This window comes from Octodon degus, unplaced genomic scaffold, assembly GCF_000260255.1.
Source record: "Octodon degus isolate 3935 unplaced genomic scaffold, OctDeg1.0 scaffold00078, whole genome shotgun sequence".
Classification (NCBI taxonomy): Eukaryota; Metazoa; Chordata; class Mammalia; order Rodentia; family Octodontidae; genus Octodon; species Octodon degus.
The window spans coordinates 5461442-5478902 of record NW_004524654.1 but is presented as its reverse complement, the minus strand read 5'-3'; the positions used below and the strand labels follow the sequence as shown (position 1 = coordinate 5478902).

The window sequence follows — 17461 nt, the reverse complement described above, 5'->3', positions numbered from 1 at the left end:
TGAAAATATTATGATGGTATGTCATACAATTAGTTAATAAAATATGTCATTTCCTACATTTTGTCATTTTAGTGGTATTTATTAGCTTTTCAAAGCTTAAATTGGTCATAATTTTTTCTCTATTTTCATACTTACTTTTTATTTATAATTAAGATTTTTTTTTATTAACAAAGGTCCCCAAATTAGACAAGTTTCAAGCCACACTTGAAACTGGATCTGCTGGATCTGCTGCTGCCCCATGCCTGGCTCAGAACCTGGCGCTTTAGGTGTTTGCTGGAAGATTCACTCTGTACTTGTCCACCCAAGGGTAATGACTTGACTCTCACCCTAGTGAAGCAGAGCTGTGGGCTGAGGGCTCTTTCATACATCCAGCTTCCAGGTTAGCCACTTTGGAAATCCTGTTGGTACACAGCCAACAGAGATCCTGAGCACATTTAGTGGCAGATGGCAGAGGGAGAGAAAATAAGGGTGGAAACTTGTTTTACAGTCAAGAAACAATAGTTTTACTTATGCTTTTTCTCTTTGAGTATACTGAAATTAATAAAAACAAACTCTCCCTGCCTCCAAAGAGTACGCAAATTAATTTTCATGTTTTGGGAAGTTTATTCTTTTGAGTTCTGTTTCTCATTTGAAGAAAATAGTTACTTTTCTTATCCTTTAAACTGCATAATCCAAAACATATGTGAGTGGGATTACATCAAGTCTCAAGACATCAATGCTTGGAAGTGACTGAAGTGTCCCATATAGAGTTCCAAGTTAAAATACTTTAACTTGAATTAACATGCATATTGTGACTTAATATTGTTATGCTATTCATGTTTCCACTTGTCAGTCTTTCCAGCCAACAGTAATGTTCAGGCTCAAAATTCCTACATTGCTTCAATTCTATCCACTACAAAAGTCTAGTAAATTCTCTGAACTAAAGACAAATTTTAGATACATAGCTGTGTTAATTGCTTCATGGTGAAGCTGCACACCTAGAAAGAGACCCAACCAGTGAGGGATAAGGGGCAATGCAGAACAGCTAGGCTGATAGTTGCACATTAGGAGACCTGAAGGACACAGAGGATCCACAACAGTGCACCTTGCAGTTGCAGTTAAGAAACAAGATGTCAGTGTATGATGCATTTATAGACATTTATTAGGTCTTAGACCCCAAACAACTTGGAGCTATCTATTTCAAGAACAAGGCCTATAGCATTTCCAGTTGCCATGGCCTACAGCCCAATGCTGTTAGAAAGGGTAACATTCTTTTAAAGACCTTCCAGCTTTAGACTGAGACCTGATTTAGATTAGGACTTTTTCATTTGTCAGTTTTTACAGGATTAAGATCCCCAACCCCCACCAAGAGCACAATGACCATTTGAAAAGAACCAGGAAGACATTTTGCAACAGTGAGATATCCATATTGCAGAGTACCTTCAATAAAAATACGATGAGCATATACAGCATGTAGACAAAACAATGAAAATTATCATAGTTCCCTGAAACCCACAAATTGCTCACCTGTGCAGAAAAGATATCAACACTCCCACTCAAAGCAGATGCCTACACTTGTGGCACTGTCTGACTTCTCACTTACAGGTGTAGTCACTCTCTGTCTTTGTGCTACCTATCTGTCTTGTCGATTCTTTTATTTTATTTTTCTGTTTTGCAGTACTAGGACCTGAAGCCAGGAATTCTCTACCACTGAGCTAAGTCCCAGCCATTCTTTTTTTGCCATTCATTTTGAGGCAGTGTCCTGCTAAATTGCTTTGGTGGAACTCTAGCTTGTGATCCTCCTGCCGGGCTTTCTTGGGGCTGGAATGATAGGCATGTGTCATTGTGCCTAGCTTCATCTGAATTGTTTCATTGGCAACACAAAGGACAGAGGCCAATTCCTGCTGGCCTCAGGACCAATTTTCCCAGTAATAGAACTGTATGCTATCTAAAAGGTTTGGCACCTAGATGGGCTAAAAGGGAAAGGGAGGCTTGCTTGCTGCTGACCGCTGCCTTCTGTCTACCTTGTCATGAACGGTTTCGGCTCTGGGATGACCCTCTGCCACACCACACTGCCTTAGAGCCAGCTGTATACAGACTGAAACTCCCACAGTGTGAGCTAAACTAAACCTCTCCTTCTTTAACTTTGGGTGCCAGGTATTTCATCCCAGCAATACCATTTCTAATGTCTTATCAAGTATGATTATAGTCTTTTTAAAATAAATGTTTAAAAAAGTAAAAAGAACAAGAAAAATTTAAGGTTTATTGAAAGCAAGTATTAATGTTCGATTATTTGTTCAATCGTGCATACCTCTGTTAATCTGAGCAACAGATTTGATGATAAATATATGTAATATAACAACCATTGTTAATTGGTTATTCTTGTTTTGAAAATCTATACCATATGTATTGTTGCATGTTACTCTGCTTTTGTCCTTGTTTTTGTTATATGTTTATGCTTTTGTTTTTGTTTATACTATATAAAATAAAATAAAATTTAAAGAAAAAATAAAAGGTGTGGCAATAAACAGCTGATGTCATAGGTTCTGATAGTTAGAATGGGTTGTGTCAATGGGAGAAAACATGGAACCCAGAGCAAAGCAGCTTGGAAATTCAGCGGTCAATCAGAAATCGTGAATGTCTGTGATCAGATAAGTACTACCTAATGAGATGGCAATCAGAGACAGAGAGCACAGAATGATAGGGAATAAAAGGACTCTTTGAGGATATGAAATCAGATACCAGCCACGGGGAAGCCGCAGGTATTTGTTGGTCTAATGGTGGTCCCTGGGAGAAAACAGTGAGAGAATTTAGAAAGTAAAGGCAAGAGATAATAGCTAAGGTCAGGTAGCGGACCATGCCTGATTGGCAAAGGACCCCAGAACAACAGTAGGAGCATTTATTTATACCTTTGCAAAGTTATAAGACACAAGGTTGCCTAGCAACTAATAGCCAACAAGGTCCAAGCAGGATGTTTTTCTCAGCACTGAGGTAGCTTGACTGCAATGAGGCTTCATCCTGCTTTCCCACATATGATCAGCTTTCAGCTTCAGCCTAAGGCAACTATCCTGAGCACAAGCAGGGCAAGCTGGCGTTGGAATATGAGACAAATTTATTGTCAGAACTTAATCAAAGCTAGACCAGCAACAAAGGTTCTAGCCTCCCAGTATTGAGTGAGACTCCCTATAGCTTTCTGTTCAAAGTCTGAACTGAATACCAGGAGAAGTTGAGCTCATGGTTAAGGCCAAGTATACTTTGCTGAATGATAAAAAGATTGCAGAGACTTGGATCCAGGTATGTCTTAAACGAATGGGCAAAAGACGGTCTTATGCACAAGGCTTTTGAAATAGGCCATCAAAATTTAATCCAAGGGCTGGCCAGATAGCTCAGGGGACTAAAGTGCCTGCTTAGGCAGATGCAAGGACTGGAGTTGGATCCCCAGTGTGCTGTGCCTGCAATTGAGACTGGGCATGGTGGTGCACACCTGTAATTCCAGTACTTAGGAGGCTGAAAACAGGAGGATGACTATGAGTCCAATATGTGTAGTGAGACCCTGTAGGCCCTGTACTAAATGCATTTAAAAAAATTTTTTTTAATCCAAAATAGGACTGGGAAGATAGCTCAGCAGTCTAAGCGCCTGCCTGGCAAGCACAAACCCAGGTTCGATCCATCAATCCATGGCACTGCATTCTATGTTGGCCCTGGAGTGGCGGACCACTGAAACCAGGCATGTTGGCGTGTGCCTGTAATCCCAGCCCTGGCGAGGCTGAGACAGGAGGATCACTGTGAGTCTGAGCTGATAGCAAGACCCTACCAAATAAATAAATGAATAAATGATTTTAATCTTTTTAAATTTAAATTTTAACTCAAAAAAGAAAATAATTCAAATATTTTATGCTATTTCTTTAAAGGCAAGAACCCTTAGTAAGAAAAAATATTTTTCTGGAAGAAATAAGCAGATTTAAAAATGTATGTTCCTTAGCTTTTCTTTGTGCATAATAAAATAAGCAAGTATAAATACAATATGTAATTGAGGATTCTTTTTCTTTAAATTTAAAAACAAATTAAGTTAGGACAAAGAAAATCGATTTCTCTTTCTAACCACTAATTTAGCAATTGCTTGACATGAGTTCCTTACCTAGGAAGCTGCTCAAAACATTTTTTTCCTCTCTGGTCACTGCCTGATTCACCAGGGGAATGGTATCAATTCTGAACATCACGGGAGTCCTCACATATCATTTTCAATTACTGGGTCTCAGGTAGAGAATATATCAGAAGATTCAATATATTGTATCACTGGGCTTGAACTTCAGTTCTTCACTTAGTACAAGGTGTGATCAAAATATATAGCAAATGTTTAAATTTAAAAAAAAAAAACTGATTACAATAAAGGACACCCTGCCATTAATCCCTCTCCATATACTCCCATTTACTTCTCCTGCACTTGTCACATTGATCTTGCTGCTTTCTGAAGAGTTCTGGGTGTCTTCTTTTGTGAATGTCTAGTTACACTGTTTTGGGGTTTTTTTTAATTAATTTTATTGAGAAACAAATAGCAATGAGACAGTTTCAAAACAGGTTAGTAGGACAGTTACAATAATTAATACATCACATATTGTTGTCTTCGTAGTAGTTATTCACAGTACAAAATGCAGACATGATATCCTGTCCAAATACTATTAGCACAAGTCTTTCTTCTCACTGCATTAAGAGAAAGTAGCTATATATCTATCCTATTTTGTATCTACAGATACAAAATGGTCCTTCATTTATGTCCCCTTTTTTTGTTTAGTTTTGTCAGACATGGGTATTCCTTTGCCATTTAAATATTGTAGGTGCGTGAATTCAGCAAAATAATCCAATATAGTCTGGTAGTTCATAATAGTAGTGGGTTATCCGTAGGACTGGCAATGTCAGCAGTTGTTGACTTGAGCCTTTTACAGCTCATTGTTATGAGTGCCTCAATATCCTAAATTGATTCATAATATTTATGGAAATTTCTGTCAAATGAAAACACTGTGGTGTGTCCTCAGTCTCTTATTAACCAACTCTGGCACTGTGCAAACTCTACTCAGGTAAACTTTCTGAATTGATTCAAGACATGGAGGCAGCCAGGACAGGGCAGCTGAAGACCCGCATGGAAGACGACTTCCAGAGCTGCTTCAGAAAAGGGCAAGTATGACAGGATGGGGTAAATGTGCTCAAAGTGAGGGCAAGTATTTTGAGGGGGCTTAATGTTATAATTTTGAAAAGCATAATCATTTACCATATTTTTGTGATCATGCCTTATATTTCAATTCACTGTAAAATGGAGAATTGTGTGGAGTCCTAGTCTGTTTGGCTGAGCAGCGGATATATGGCCACTTCTGGATCTGATTTCATGAAAGACTGATTCTTATGTCTTACACTCAGCATTTGCCCCGGCTGTTTTCTGAAGATGAATAATAACCCTGAGCCACGAAAATAGTGCCTGCTTAGTTGAAGAATTACCTACTGCCTGAATATCTGCCTGGGACAATATTAAGATTATCAATTTCCCACCATTAGATACTGACTAGAACCACTGGATATTGATTTTTTTTTTTTTTTTTTTTTTTTTTTTTTTTTTTTTTTTTTTTTTTTTTTTTTTTTTTTTTTTTTTTTTTTGAGAAACCAGGGATTGAACTCAGGTCCTTGTGCTTGCCAGGCAAGTGTTTATTCTACTGAGTCATCTCCCCGGCCCCCTGGATATTGATCTTGAAGGCCGTCACCTCATAAAAGCAAAACACCCAGTCTACATTTTTATCTACAATACTAGAGGGGAATCTCCCTAACATGTCATATAGAGAAAAGAAAAAAAGAATAAAAACCCCAAAAGTTTGGAACTTGATCATGGTGATTAAATCTCATTGTGTTGGTAGTGGTCCAGTGAGATAGCTCAGCAGACTAAGCGCCTGCTCAGGCAAGGGCAAGGACCAGGGTTTGATTCCTGGCACCATATGCTACACCGGCTACACTCCCAGGTATGCTGAGCTGGCCACCAAGACTGGCTGTGGTGTTGCACGCCTGTTATCTCAGCAATGGGGAGGCTGAAAACAGGAGGATTACTACACGTACAAGCTGCTTAGTGAGACCCTGTACCAAAAAAAGCTTCTTTGTGTCAGGCTGATGGGAGGATTGATGTAGCACCCTTCCTGGTATAACTGGGGGGCCATGGAGGCACGACTTTGGGGTCTGTGTCTATCTGATTGCTCTCCTGACCCTTTCTAGTAGTACTGCCCTCCTCTGTTCCGAGTCACAATGAACTCTGGGAACAAGCAACTTTGTTTTCATCATAATGTTTCTGCCTTTAGCCAGATAACCACAAGGTGAACTCCCAAAACTATGATCCAAATTAAACCTCTTCTCCTTTAAGTTGTAAATATCAGGTATTGTTTCAGTGATAGAAAAGCTGACTAATATATTGATAGGCTTGGTATTGACCGCTCTGTCACTTAATTTTACACAAATGGCTCAACTCTGAGTCTATTTCTTCATTGTAAAAATGATGATAATGATTCCTAGTCATATATCAACAGTTAAAATTGAATGAGGTAAAAAAAAATGTAGTGTCTATTATACTATCCACATTTAAATTCTGTTTAACAAATGATTACAATTATAATTACTAGCAAATACAAGAAAAAATAAATGTCTTCACCCAAGAAATCTTTAGAAACTACCTCGTCACTGTTAAGTATTATTCTGAACTCTGAAGGTACAAAGGCAAAGATGACATAGTCCTTTAATGAGAGGAAAGATCATTAAATTAATATCTTTAATACAGTGTGCTATGTATGATAAAAGTATTCATAAGTGGGGCATCTAAACTGGAGATGATCCTTAGAGAATATCTGAAAGAAAAAGACTAATTACAAAAAGGTAGTGAAGAGGGGGAAGAGGATCATGAAAGAGCTTGGTTAATTTGAGAAACTGAGTAGTTGTCAGAGTGGCTGGAACATGGACTGAGAACAGGACTGTAAATCACAAAAGGAAATGCAAAGTAAGCAGAAGTCTCTCAGTATAACCCTTGCGGCTGGGGTAAGGAGTATTGGGTCAAACTCTTGTGCACAGCTGGCAATAGGTTTAAGCAAAAATATAACATGATCAGATTTATGGCTCTGGCAACTGAGGCAGGTCAGGATAAATCTACTAATCACAAAAGTTCATTTGTCTATAACTGGTGTAAGAACTCATGATTAATTCAAACAGCACATGGTATTTACTTAGAATGGGTTGATGAAGGAATAGTTATGAATGTACCTAGCCAATGACACATTCCAGAAAACTTGCTGGACTTTCTATCCTACCTCTAGACTTCCACTTATGTAAACTAATAATTGTTCTACTTAAGCCATTTTGAGTTGGTTTTTCTGCTACTTATTGTCAAAAGCATTCTAAGTGATACAATGTCTTGCCACCAGTGCTTCCAACAAGAAGAAGCAATTGGCTACCTTTCTTAGTTTGAACCGCCACTATTCCTCGAGTCCTCTACAGTGAGTAAGAGCCGTAAGCTGCCTACCAAGTATCGGCTCCTAGATTCTTATCAAGCAGGAGAGGTTATGTGAGCCTGGTGTGCTCATGGAAGAAGCTAGTGTGAGAATGGAGCCGATATGCTGAAAACGACAAAGGAAAACAATAGACCCTACCTAATAATGTCATTTAACTGCTAGAGTGTTTTACTTTCAGCCTTATTATGTAACAAATATTCTCTAATTTAAGACACTTTAAGTTAGGGAAATCTGCTCTTTGTATTCCAAAATAACTGAAGTGTTTCTGCAAATAACAATGTCCCCAATTATGGAATGTAATGAATGGGAGTGGTGAAGCAGAGGGCTACAAGACAGCGCTCTGTGGTCTTTGTTGACAGACAATAAAGTTAAAAGGAGGTATTGTTTATTGTGGCCCATAATCCAATTGGACTGTGTACAGAAAAAACGGAAAATTTGGACATAGATTCACATAGAGGGAAACAACAGAGGGAGATAAAGATAAAGCAGCATAGGAACTAAGAGAGAAACTTACTTACATTCTTCCCTAGCAGACTTCAGAAGAATCCACACCTACAGGCAACTTCACCTCCACTTTCTGGCCTCCAGGACAATGAAACAATACATTTCTGCTTCCAAGCTGCTCAGTTTGGTTCTGTGTAATGGCAGCTCTAGAAAACATGTATTTGTGACATTATTTCTAGAAATAGAGAGGTTTTTCTCTCTTAAGTTTAGCAAATAACCCACATTTTCTTTTCCCTTTCATTTCCCCTCCTCCTTCCGTAGTTCCCCTTCCCATTTGAACAATTCATTCCTATTTCACAATATCTATTATATATATTTGGTCCTTATTTACAGTATCAGTTTCTCATACAAGAGGGACAATGCAAAAGTTAAATTAAAAAAAAAGTTTAGCAAGTAGCATAGCCAATATTACAAAACTATTCATTTATTTACTTATTGAACTTAATTTGACACTTACTGAACACCTACCATGTACCAGGATTTGTTAAATGTTTAGAGTCAGATATATATATCTCACAAATATCCCAGTAAAATAGCCTATTACGTAATTGCAATTAAGAGGAGTTTTAATCAAAACCCTTAGAAGAAACTATAATTCAGCAAGTCGCATGCCAATCACAGATCTTTCTTGTATGTACACGAAAGAATTTCTATAATAAGTTTACATAATAAATACATGCTGTGCTCACAAGAGGAATAAAATTGTTACTCTTCAAATATCTGACAGTTCATGTGCTCGCTTCGGCAGCACATATACTAAAATTGGAACGATACAGAGAAGATTAGCATGGCCCCTGCGCAAGGATGACACGCAAATTCATGAAGCATTCCATATTTTTTTATCCTATTTTTTAAAATATAATCTAATTTTTAAATGTTTTTTTATCATATTATGTAGGGACTTAAAGTTCAACATATCAATACTTGATGAAAAATACCTGTTCCTTATTATGCCTAAGATGTTTGAAATGCAGTGAGATAGTGAGGTTAAGATTGATAGCCCAAATCGTTTGATAATAACAATAAGCTTTTCTTCTGGATGGTTAACAACCTAAGTTTGCAGACCAAATTAGAGAAAAAGGAAGGATACAAGGAAAGCCAATATTTTGGCCCTAACCTTCTAAGGTCAATTAAGACTCAGGACATATGAGAACCTGTACTGTAACGTCATGTACCTCGGTAGTGTCCCAAATTTTCTGATCAAGAAGATTATGGGGCCAAAGAGGAAAGTGATCGATGACGTAGAGTGTGCCTAAGGAGAGTCACATGGGGAGAAGACACTCTCTCAGGCTTTCACAGAGAGCACATTGGCCAAGCATGGCCGTGACTCATCCACATGGCTGCACTGATGAAGGTTCTACAATCTGAGGTACAGGATCTCAGGACAAATCCTGAGGGCATTTCACTGACCTTCTCAGACCAAAAAGCTACAACTCTTGTTGCATAGGTCCTGCTTTACCTTGGTCTTAACCATCCAGTAGAAAAGTATGAAGTCGAAATATAAGAAATAAAGCCATGCTGTTGGCTTGAGCTGTGGGGGACTCAGGTCAATAATTTCTGACATTGCCAGTTAAATATAAGACCCAATGCTATTATGGGCTACTGAACTCTTAGAATATTTTGCTGAGTTTACACACCTATAATATTCAATAATGGAACTTAGAAAAAATGGGGTATACCGATGAATGTCCATTTTGTATCTGTGTATTCAAAGAGGTTGGGATAGATATATAGTTGCATTCTCTTAATGAATAGAATGATTTGTTCTAATGGTGTTTGTAAATGGGATCACAAGTCCGCATCTTGTACAGCAATTAACCACTAAGAAGAATATATGCAGTGTATTATTTGTTGAAACTGTCCTTCCGATATGATTTGAAACTGTCTCATTGCTATATGTTTGTCAATAAAACTTTGAAAAAAAATAAAAAATAAATAAATAAATAAATAAAAAATAAAAAAAAAAAAAACAAATATCTGACAGTTCAGATTGGCTTTTTTATGATCTGAATTTCGCACAGCCATCATTGGGCATGTTATTTATCTTCTTTGCTCACAGCCAGGTACTAGATTTACATTTACTTTGCCAAAGAAATACCAGACTCTTGGTACTAATGAGACCTAACAGCTAGGCCCTCTTCCTGTCAGCTCACCTTTGGACAAACTGGTGAACTATAAAATTCTTCCAGTTCAAGTGATTTCAATTCCTTTTTCAAAAAACTGTACAACTGTTAACAAAGAAATAAGTGGTCACAGTACAATAAGTGTTCACATTGCACTTAAAGTCTATCTATGCTAAGCTCTTCCAAGTTTTCTTTACTAGGATAATCTGTTATAACTTGAAGAAAGCAAATTGATTCTTTTATAAAAATCAATTCATTTGAAGAATTTTTAAAAATCAGAATAAGTATGATCTTAGATGAGAATGGCATTTTTGAACCTTCATGTTTACAGTCAAACTTCTTTGAAAAACAGTATTTGAAAATGTTATTTTAATGTTCAAATATTTATTTTACTCCAAGAGAACTTTGGTCAGGAAAAGTAAACAAGTATGTGACTTTTTGTGGCTCATAATCAGACCACATCATAGCTGGGTTTTTTAATTGAAATTTAAAGACTCTTCTTATCAAGTAGAATGATAGTACTACATTTAATATTATTAAAATATTACATTTCTTAGTTGAGATGAAACTAACCTTAGAACTGCTTACTCTCAATTTTGATAGGTCATTGGTGGTCTTAGGTAGATCCATGATTTGAAATATTTTAAAAGTGAACAAATTTGTATCTCTTACCTTTGCTTAATTAGCATATTTTAAAAGATTGTTTCGCACTTTGAGGTCTGTCAATATCACTAATAGTTTTCTGTCCATGAAATTATCTGTTATGTAAACCAATGGCATTTTTGAAGGGTTGTGTTAAAATGAACAGAGATGTTCAAGACATGTAGCTTATGAGGAATTTAAATAAAAAAGGCCCACAAGTATCTTGTTAATTCTTGAATTCAGGGAGAGAAGTTAAGTATAAAGCAGAGTAGACCATAGAAGATTGGTGGTGTCACAGAAGCAGACTTTTAGGTTTGGAAGTGAAACAATCCATTATCAAGTTACAAGTGAGGTAATTGAGGCTCACTGAGATTCCATTACTTACCTAAGGTCCCAGTGTTAGAAGTTTGAGAAATATACCAAACTTTGACTCCAGTCTTTCCTTAAAATATAACCCTTTTGGTGACAACCACTCAGTACACTAGTATCAGTGTTTTTTTTCTAAAGAGAATCAGTTCTAGGGTAATATAAGCAAGAGATTTGCAAACATTGTTCTGTGAAAAATTAGTTAAGTATTTCAGGTGTTGTGGGCCATGTTCTTTGTTACATATTCTTCTCTTTGTATTTATGATTCTTTACTGATACAGAACTATTCTTAATTGAGCTCCAGTTAATGTATAGGCTGAAGATCAGATATGATCTCTGGGTCAGAATTCTGCAAATCCTTATCATAGGTCAAAGAGTGTTGGTTGATACAATTTCTCTGTTAGTCAGCTTTCTGTTATACCTAAGCTAATCAATGCTTAAGAGGAAAATATTTACTTTGATTCACAGTGTTGGAGCTTCCAGTCTATGCTTTGTTGCTTTTGGGTCTGTGGCAGCACATAGTAGAATCACGTGCCAGAGCAGAACCTCTCACGTCACAGTCAGGAAACCCACAAGGTTCTTAGGGTGACCCTGAGGCTTCTCAGTAGGCTCTAACAGCAAAGGCTCCACTTCCTCACAGCAGCACTTCACTGAGGGCTAAGCCTTCCATGCCTGGGCCTCTGGGGGCACGACAGACCCACACTACAGCAGCTTCATTGGGCCAGGGCAAAATTAAAAGCAGTAAGTGTAATAAACTCATTTTGTCCTTTGTTTTGAAATCATATCCTCCCTCCATTTTGGAAGAAGTCATGAAAATATTCTTTTATAGAATATGATGCTACACATAAACTATTTTTGGTCTTTTAAAAAGCATTTCCTTGGGCTGGGGAGATGGCTCAGTAGAATAAGTGCTTGTCTGCCAAGCACAGGGTCCTGAGTTCAATCCCTGGTACCACAATAAATAAATAAATAATAAATAAATATCATAAAAATAAATAAATACAATAAAATGCACTTCCTTAGCAAAAAACAGGAAGAAGAAACAAAGAAAATGTCCTTAATTAAATATTGTATGTATTTTATTTTCCTGAAATGCCAAAACCTAAAAGATTTTGAGAGTGGCCACTGCTTGGGGCCATGGAGATAGCTCAGTAGAATAAGCACAGGGCCTGCATTCAATCCCCAGTCCTGCCAAAAAAAAAAAAAAAAAAAAAAAAAAAAAAAGAAAAGAAAAAGAATAGTCACTGCTCCTAAATAAAGCATATTAGGCTCTCGGAATATATCTAAATGGTATTCATGTTTGAATGCAACATGTAACTTAATTCTATGAAAGTCCAGTTGAAGTCTGGCAATCATTTCAGAACCATTTGAGAAGATCCTGTGTTCTTTTTTTGGATAATAGAAGGCCCCAGGTTCAATCCCAAGGTGTGTTGGGGGGTGATCAAAAACTCTTTAAAGGAAGAGATCATATTTTGTTTTACTTTTTATCTTTCCACATCACCCAACATGCTAATTAAAACTATAATTTTTCTTATTTAATAAAAAAAAGAAATCAATCAGAAAATCAGAAGTATTACATGTCAGAAAGATTAATGCCTATAGAAGAAATTAATCTGAAGGAATGAGGGCTGGCCAAATAGCTCAGCGAATTAAAGCGCTTGCAAACAGGCTCAGGGGCCAGGGGTTCACTCCCCCAGGCCTGCTGTGCCGGCTCCACCCCCGGGGCATGCTGAGACAGCAATTGAGACTGGCTGTGGTGGTGCATACCTATAATCCCAGCTCTTGGGAGGCTGTAAACAGGTAGATCAGTACAAGTTCTGATCTAGTAGTGAGACCCTGAACACCCTGTAGGCCTTTCCCTAAAATACAAAAAAGAAGAAAAGAAAAGAAAAAAAAAAAAAAAAAAAACTCTGAAGGAATGTAATTGGATAATCCAGGAAGAAACATGTGCATTTCCAGAGCACCTTTTGTTGCCTTATTTAATTATTAATTGCCATCTTTCAGTGCAATATCTAAAAACTGAATGTTCAACACTGATTAAGAATTAAGAGTTAATATACTCAACCATGAAAGAAAAGTATATTAGTTATCTATTGCTGCATAACAGATTATCCAAAAATTTAGCAACTTAAGCAACAGTTAATATCCAGCAATTTCTGAGAGTCAGGAATTGATAAGCACTGCAGCTGGGAGGTTTTATACCACAGGGTCTCCATGACTCTACTGTCAAAGCTTTGACTGTTCCAGTGGTCATGTAAAGGTTTGATGGTGCATAGAGAATCCATTTTCACAATGACTCACTCAAAAGATAACTCAGCTTCTCACCATGTAGGCCTCCTTGCAGCTCTGTGTGAGTGTCTTCATGACACGGCAATTAGCTTTCCTCAGAGCAAGTGATTCAGGAGAAAGAGCAGAGAAAAACAATATCTTCAGTGACCTAATCCTTGAGGTCTCAGAGTCATTTGTACTATATTCTATTTGTCAGAAGTGAGTTACAAAGTCCAGTCCATAAAATATGGTGGAAAGTACCATCTCATCAAGGGAAAAGTATTAAATAATTTTTTTTAATTTTATTTGTTTGTTTGTTTATTGGTGTGTGTGTGTGTGTGTGTGTGTGTGTGTGTGTGTGTGGCCAGCTCAGCCCACCAGGGGGTGGGGCTGGCTGGCATGTGGTGCTGGGGGATTGAACCGCGGTCCCTGTGCTTTGCTAAACTTGTTCTAAGTAGGTGCTTTAGACCACTGAGCCATCTCACCAGCCCCAATATTAAATAATTTTTGAACTTTTTGTGGTACCAGGAATCAAACTCAGGACCTCACACTAGCCAGGCAGGCACTGTGCCGCTGAGCTACATCCCTGGCCCTTCTGAATGTATCTTAGCTACACCAAATAGCAAGAAGCAAGCACATTGCTTCTCCTCTATTGTTCTAAAACAACCCAGCTTTAACCTCAAACTTGTACACACTGTCATCATCATTAAAGATGGTTTATAAGCACACTCCATGAGAAGGAGGTCTCACCCCAAGTAGTTCCCTAAAAGATTTCTTTCAATCAATATACACCAAACACTAGTCACACATTTTTCTTCATATAACAATATTTCTGGTGATATTTCAGTTTCACAGTGAGCTTTAAATACAAGTTGAGCAATAGCAATGTGGTGAACTCTAGTTCTGATTGTAGGTAAAAGTTATGATAAATATTGAATGGAATTTCTTAAAGTAGTGGTCCCTTAAAAAATGTTTTAAAATTACATAATATTTACATTTTATCTAAAAATTTCACTCATTGTACCTAGTCCAGCAAATGTACATCAGACAATTTTCTATAATTGTCTATACAACTTTTTCTTTTTAAAAAAGATACATGGAGATATAATGTTTCTTCCACCTAAAAAAAGAAGCAGCAAGAATTTTGCAACATTCTAATTCTTATATTTAGCATATGATAGTAGAGATATAGAAATAGACAATTTAGGGGCCGGGGAGATGGCTCAGTGGAATAAGCACTTCCCTGGCAAGCGCAAGGGCCTGAGTTCAATCCCTGGTTCTGCAAAAATAAAAAAAAAATTAAAAAAAAGAAAGAAATAGACAATTTGAAGATAATGTTAAATTAACTATAAAATCATGGTTTATCACTAATGTTAAGTATAATGTTAAATATCTCTTCTTAGATTTAGAACATTTTTAGCATATTCTTAAGTATTTATTGGTAGTAGCCTGGGACATTACTCTAAGAATGAGACATTTTTCCTACCTGAGATATTAGACTTCAATCTGTGCTAGTTCAGGAAGTAAATTTTTTCCACATGGTAACAAAAAAAAAAAAAAAAAAGCTCAAGGTTTTCACTTTGTACATCCCTCCTTTATGTAATTTCTAGAGACACTGATATTCCAAAGCCAAAACTTTGAAAGCTATATATGAAACACAGACATTTCAGAAAGGTGATCAGAGCAAGTTGTGCCTATCCACCAACATTCATCATCAAATGGCAAATGTTTATCATTAATCATCATTAAAAATGTATCACAGGGGCTGGTGAGATGGCTCAGTGGTCTAAAGCACCTACTTAGAACAAGCTTAACTAAAGCACAGGGACCGTGGTTCAATCCCCCAGCACCACATGTCAGCCAGCCCTGCCCCCTGGTGGGCTGAGCTGGCCACACGCGCACGCACACACATACACACACACACACACACACACACACACAAATAAATAAATAAATAAAAATTTAAAAAGAAAAAAAAAAGTATCACAATCTCTTGCTCTTTGCCACCACCTTGAAAGGTTACTCTGCCATGAGTCGCTCTGCCTTGGAGCCAGGTGAGTATGGACTGAAACCAACAGTAACTGTGAGCTAAATAAACCTTTCCTTCCCTCATTTTGAGTGTTGGGTATTTGTCCCAGCAATGAGAGAAGAGTAACTAGGACAGAATTTGGTACCCAAGACATGGTGTCATTGTTGTGGATAAACATGACCATGTGGATTATAAGCTTTTGGGAAAGGCTTATGGGGAGAGATAGGAAAAGTTCAGAGATGTTTCCCACTTGTGAAGAGCTGGGACAGCTTTGCCTCTTCTGTGTGTGAGATTCTGGTCAGAGCTCAGAAGACCATAAGGCTGATAGAAAGACTTCCTGTGAAGACCAGGCAGGGGAGGTTTCTGCTGGGAAGAAGGACTGCATTGGTTGTTGGACTGTAGATGATTTGTGCTATAGCTTTGCAGAAAACCTATCTGAATTTTGCTCATGTCCAGAGACTTTGCCTGGGACTGAGTTTAAGCATGGCAGACTGATTGATCTTTCAAAAGAAATTTCAAAGCAGCCAAATATTGGGGCTATTTTTGGAGGATTTTAGCTAGATTTATGTTAAGAATCAAGAGCAAAGAGTCCAACAGGATGATTTAAAATGCTGTGAGTTTGGCCAGAAAGGAAGCTTCAATAAAGCTGTGGACTGCAAAGATAGAGCTCAGAGGATCTCTGTTGCTGGGAAGGAACCAGAGAATGGAAAGAATGGCCTGAGGGCATCACAGGAGGAGGCAGGTCTCCACCCCATTCAGCCTCAGAACTGCAAAGGTCAGGGACTTTGCCTTGAAAGTGAAGCTGCAGAGCCCCATGTTCCAGAATGGTGGCATTGGCCACACCAAGTTCCAAAATGGCGCATGCATGGAGAATTTATTCCTCAGAACAAGGGTCAGAGTGCTCAGCGATCTAGACAGTTGATCCTTACAGCCAAGAGAGAAGGAAGCCTGGCTACTGCTCTGGCTGGCAGCAGACCTTGGCATCATCCACGTGGCGATGGTTTTAGGCACATGCAGAATGCAGGAGTTCTGAGGTTAAGAAGGCTTCCACCTCAATTTCAGAAGAAGGCCTGGGAGGCCAGGCAGTGTGCCCCTCAGAGAGCAGTGTGTGAAGCTGTGAGTGAGAAGCCTATTCAGTGGAAACCTCAGAAGTTTGGAAAAGCCAGGAACATGGATCATCTGAGGGAAACTATAAAGAGGGAGCAAAGCTGGACTAACAGGGATGCCATGGGAGCTACCACCAGAGTGCTATAGAAGCGGAACCACATGGAGCTCACAAGTTGCCACAGATTGCTTCGGATGTTCCACATAGAACTATAGGACTTAATGTTTGCCTTGCTGGGTTTTGGAATTGTCTTAGTCTCAATGCTTGATATCCTGCTGTGTGTATCTTTTGCAATGGTAATGTTTGTCTTTTGCCTTTGAATGTTAGAAATGCTTGACTTTTCATTTGTACTGGGGCTTACAACTAAGAGTTTGCCTTGGATCTTGGAGGAGACTTGGGACTTGGACTTTTCAGCAATGCTGAAACTATTGGTGACAACTGTTAGAGATGGACTAGAATGTTTTTTGCATAAAGGGATGAGCATGAATCTTTGGGATTTGGGGCAGGATGTTATGGTTTGTGTACAGGTATCCCCCCAAAGCCTCATGCAGTTGTGGGGCTGGGGCAAGAATTACTGTGGGTGTGGATGCTGCACTTGTCCTGGGGCAGGTAATTTGCATTTCAATGTAAGGGAAGCCTTTAGTTGCTTGAGCTGAAAAAAAAAAAAAAAAAAAAAAAAAAACAGTATCACAGGGCCAGCAAGATAGCTCAGTGGACTAAGCGCCTGCTTAGGCAAGCACAGGGGTCAGGGTTTGATCCTAGCACCACATGCTGTGTTGGCCTTACCCACCCCCTCAGGCGCTCTGAAGGCAATGGAGTCCATGTATGGTGATACATGCCTGTAATCCCAGCACTAGGGAGACTGAAAACAGGAGAATCGCCACAAGTCCAAGCTGCACAGTAAAACCCTGCACAA

At 38.3% G+C, this 17461-nt stretch overlaps 1 long non-coding RNA gene and 1 other non-coding gene across 2 annotated transcripts; one reads left to right on the top strand and one right to left on the bottom strand.

The window, feature by feature from the left end:
* Positions 1–343: 343 nt before the first annotated feature.
* On the bottom strand, positions 344–10242 carry LOC111818046. Its single transcript, XR_002822120.1, has 3 exons — positions 10166–10242; positions 8027–8158; positions 344–424 (listed from the first exon to the last, which is right to left on the bottom strand). It is a non-coding gene; the product is annotated as an uncharacterized LOC111818046 (long non-coding RNA).
* On the top strand, positions 8745–8851 carry LOC111818058. The gene has a single exon (XR_002822127.1). It is a non-coding gene; the product is annotated as a U6 spliceosomal RNA (small nuclear RNA).
* Positions 10243–17461: the final 7219 nt, after the last annotated feature.